Source organism: Dendrobates tinctorius, unplaced genomic scaffold, assembly GCF_039654945.1.
Source record: "Dendrobates tinctorius isolate UK_male_01 unplaced genomic scaffold, ASM3965494v1 ptg000033l, whole genome shotgun sequence".
In the NCBI taxonomy this organism is placed as follows: Eukaryota; Metazoa; Chordata; class Amphibia; order Anura; family Dendrobatidae; genus Dendrobates; species Dendrobates tinctorius.
In genome coordinates this window covers 6,624,754-6,629,428 of record NW_027361701.1, presented here as the reverse complement: position 1 = coordinate 6,629,428, position 4,675 = coordinate 6,624,754, and the positions used below count along the sequence as shown (strand labels likewise).

At 40.3% G+C, this 4,675-nt stretch overlaps 1 long non-coding RNA gene across 1 annotated transcript; it reads left to right on the top strand.

Moving 5' to 3' along the window:
- Positions 1 to 818: 818 nt before the first annotated feature.
- Positions 819 to 2,485, top strand: LOC141087470 (uncharacterized). Its single transcript, XR_012231660.1, has 3 exons — positions 819 to 942; positions 2,050 to 2,118; positions 2,337 to 2,485. It is a non-coding gene; the product is annotated as an uncharacterized lncRNA (long non-coding RNA).
- The last annotated feature ends 2,190 nt before the right edge of the window (positions 2,486 to 4,675 follow it).

Sequence of the window (4,675 nt, the reverse complement as noted above, 5' to 3'; positions counted from 1 at the left end):
GAGTTGAGATACAGATGGAAATCCTGTAAGGATGATGTCGTACCTGTCCAGACAAAGAAGATATCATCGATATAGCGATGATATTCTATAGCATATTGTGAAAAAAGATTATTGCAGAAAACATGATTAATCTCGAACAGGTTCATGTAGGCATTAGCGTAAGCCAGCGCTATGTTCGCGCCCATTGCAGTCCCGCACCTCTGTACATAGTAGGTGTCCTCATATAGAAAGTAGTTTTCATGCAATACTAGTTTAAGTAGGTCTATACAGAATTCCATGGAGTCTGTGGATAGGTCTGAAGAATTAAGTAAGAATCTTGCGGCTTCTATTCCTTTATCGTGGGTGATCGATGTGTATAGGCTATTGACATCTAGGGTGGTAAGGATACTGCCTGGTGGTACATTACCCAATTTTTGAATGACTTCCAAGAAATGCCCTGTGTCCAAGAGGAAAGACCTTGTCTGTTTGACTAGAGGTGCCTGTTCGAATGTGATCAGGTCAGACAATATCACTCACCCTAGGACAGGCAAGTCTTTTCCGATACGTGGCTATTATACGTGCGATTCAAACTTCGTGGTTTATTTGGTGAAATGTCCATGTGGCCTCCTCTATGTAGGGGAAACAACCCAACACGTCAAAGACCGTATTGCCAGCCATAAGTCAACGATTAGATGTCAAAAAAACTGGTTACCTCTGCCTGAGCACTTTACTAAATACCGACACTCAGTTGCACAGTTGAAATACCAGGTAATTGAGCATGTACCCCGTCCGAGGAGGGGTGGTGACCATATCAAATTATTAAGAGAGAGGGAAACATACTGGATACATAAGCTTGACACTCTGACCCCTAGAGGGCTGAATAGAGAAATAGACTGGCTTATATAATGACTAACAACCTTTTTCTGTTATTTTTGCAGACTCGTTAGTACACTTTAACCCTAGGTGAGTTTGCTCCGCCCACTGGACACTGTCTTAGATTAAGATATTTGCCCCGTGTGTGTGTGTGTATATATGTATATATATATATTTTTTTGTATATATATATATATTGATACACTTATGTCTACATGTCCATACATAAGGTACTTTACATGAGTTAACAATGTTTTGCTGATTTTTCATTATTTTCCATCTACCTCTTTTTATTTTATTTTTACTTTTTATTTTTTATTTATTTTTTACTATTTTTATTTTCTTCCCTCTTTTTACTTATTTTTCTACGGTTTCCTTTTTTAGGATTCACTATTTGTCTAGATGTCCTAACCATAATTATGCAATTTTTACTAATTATCTGTTCTTGATCAATAGTACATTTACCTAGTCTGTATCCTGTGTAATCCATACATAATGACAACATTATACCGCTTTCCTTCTGATAGGATGAAAAAATCGCTATTTTCCCTATCACCAGGGCAACCGCTGTATGTGTACAGCTTAATAGTATAGTCCTTAGACATGCGCAGTGCTCCTATTGGGACAGCGCAACGTCACTTCCGGTTCAGAGGTTCACTTCCGGTCTGACGCTACCACCCGGTCCCTATTTAAATACCACTTCACCCTGATTGTATTAGCATGACGCCACTGCAGCTAGGCGTGGGAGCGCCGCTATCTAGCACCACTGCACCAGGTACTGTACACATGGCCATCTTTAAGTGGCACTATTCAGGGACGCTTTTTTAACTGACTATCATCTGAGAGTGTGCACACCAGCACATATATACTATTTAGATACAGCAACCCTTTCATGCAAAGTATACTGCGATATATGGCACTATCTAGGGACGCCTATGTAACCAACAGTCATATCGTATAGCATATATATACCATTTAAAAACTACATACAACTATGCCTGCTCCCTGCACAGTATATTGCGGTTTTACGGACATCCTGAACAATATATTATCTGTCATAAGGAACACATCCACCTTTATATAACAGCAAAACATTATATTCCCCTTGTGTAGATGGCCTGCTTTATGACCTTATAGAGACATCATGGTGTCTACACATATGAATCTACTAACTACGATTTTGACAATTCCTTTCAGCCATCTTTCTTGGGCTATTCTCTTGGGAGTTCTGTTCTTCCTTATTCAAAGATCCGAATTTCAATTCAGGTAATCACCTTTTCTCCTATTGTACCTAAGATGGAGTTGGTTCACTGAACCTTCTTTGCTTGAATGTTCTACATGTATCATATTGTATATTTGTATATGCTCTGTATATATTGTTTTACTATTGTTGTTTATTGGGATTATTTTTGCTTTTCTGTATGGTGTTGTAATTCTCTTGTGTTTATTTTCTCATTTTCTGATGTATCTCTCTTTATTTACAGCGATAAAAGTGATAAAGGCTCGGATTGAGCCGAAACGTCGTACTAAATTATATCGCTTCTACTTCGTGCTATATATACTTGTTTGGCTCCCACATGTTTTGTATATAATAAAAATAAGCACTTATTTGCATAAAAAAACCCCTCTGAGTGTGCGGTGAATTATATTATCATTGGTAATAGGACCTACAGGTCTGTTACACCTGCACCTCGCTATTGGACTTGAGTGCACGGTAACCTCCTGGTTATATTCTGATCAGAGAGCGCAATGACATCACGTTTGTACGCCCTCTGCCTAAACAGCCAAGTGCAGTGAGATGGAAGATGGGGACGACGAGGATTCCAGACTAGTACAGCAATTCCCTAGCGAGGAGACTTATTTAATTGTTTTCAAAATTTGGGACAGCAATTTTTGGGGAGCACTATACTCTGGAGAATGATATATGGGGCCCACCATACACTGGAGCATTCCAAAGACGCCTGATGAAGAGACCTGAGTAGTCTCGAAAGCTTGCAATGTGTTACCATCTTTTCAGTTAGCCATTAAAAGGTATCAACTACTGAGGACTCTCAATCCTGAATATTTTGCCCATTATATACAGTATGGAGCATTATTTGGGCCCATAAGACAGTGGAGCTTCTTCCATGGGGACCAACATATACTGTAGCATTATGTGGAGCTCATCGTACACTGTTTCAAACATTATATGGGACCAATGATTCTGTATGGAGAAATATATGGGCCTCATTACTCTTTATAGTGCACTATGCGGTGCCCATAATACTGTATGGAGTTATATACTGTCCATTTTTGGAGCTATTGGAGAATTTAAAATGGATATCAGTCATGAGATGTAAAAAGTGAAGTATTTTTCACTATAATATACCGCTATTTCTCTGCCGTATCGGAGCATCATGAGTTGTGGTATGTGTTAAAGGGGCGCTCTTTGACCCAGGGCACATGAAAACCTGGAGCCAGCCCTACCCCCCCCACAACTTTAGCCAAATAACACCCAGTTTTCAGTGCGTAACTATTATTATGAAGGAAATTAAGGTTGACAAGCTTCAGTAATAAAAATTGATGTTTTTGCCATTCAAATGGGCACTGTAGGTGTGTTTAATGTACTCCACTCCCTGCCAACTTTGCTTCCCCATTGACTTGCATTGGGTTTCGTGTTTCAGTCGGCCTTGGACTTTTCACGATAATCGGCCGATATCGTTCGACCCGACTTTTGAGAAAGTCGGGTTTCATGAAACCCGACTCGACCCAAAAAAAGGCAAAGTCGCTCATCTCTACTGAGGATATGTTCCAGGGACTGGTTAGTGCGCTCCGTCTGACCATTGCTCTCAGGATGGTATGAGAGAGGGGGGTGGAGGAATCCAAAAAGGCAACCAAAGGGCATGGTGAAAAAATATATTTTATTTAGTGGAAATGCAAGAAAACAAATGACTAAAAAACAAATGACTAAAAAACATGTAAGTACTAGTTAATCATTGATAACACATGATTAGGACCCTGGGCACCATGTTGCCAGTAATATACCAATGTTGTCATACAAGACATAAAACCGTTATTTCCTCAGGATAAACATAGCAAAAATAAGCAAAATCTCCTGTGGGCATATAATGCTTGTAAATGCTTACAAACTTGTACCTAGTTAGGGGCAAAAGTTATATGTAAAGAAGCGCCATCACATTAGTAATGTTACCTGAGAGCAGCCAGTGCAGGCAAAACGAGGGTCCCCGGGCCCACCCCGATGCGCGTTTCGGACACACCTTCTTCAGGGGGCTTCTTGGGGTCCATGCGAAAACCCTCACAGGACACAATTAATCCCAAAAAAGACAATTCTTGAATAAAAAACACACATTTCTCCAATTTGGCATACAGATGATTTTCCCTTAGTTTTTGGAGAACGGTTTGTACATGATTCAGATGAGATTGACTGTCGGGAGAGTATATCAGAATATCGTCTAAGTAAATGACAACAAAACGACCAATGAGATCCGAGAATACCACGTTGATGAAATTCTGAAATATGGCTGGGGCATTGGTAAGACCAAACGGCATGACTAAATTTTCCAACAGTCCCTTGGTCGTGAGGAACGCGGTTTTCCATTCATCCCCCTCCCGGACCCTTATCAAATTATATGCCCCCCGAAGATCCAGTTTGGAGAACCATTTTGCCCCTGAAAGTTGGTTACACAAATCGGGAATCAACGGAAGGGGGTATGTATTTCGTACAGTAATCTTGTTGAGCTCACGAAAATCGAGGCAGGGACATAAACCGCCATCTTTTTTCTTTACAAAAAAAACCCTGCCGCCACAGGTGAGACTGAGGGAC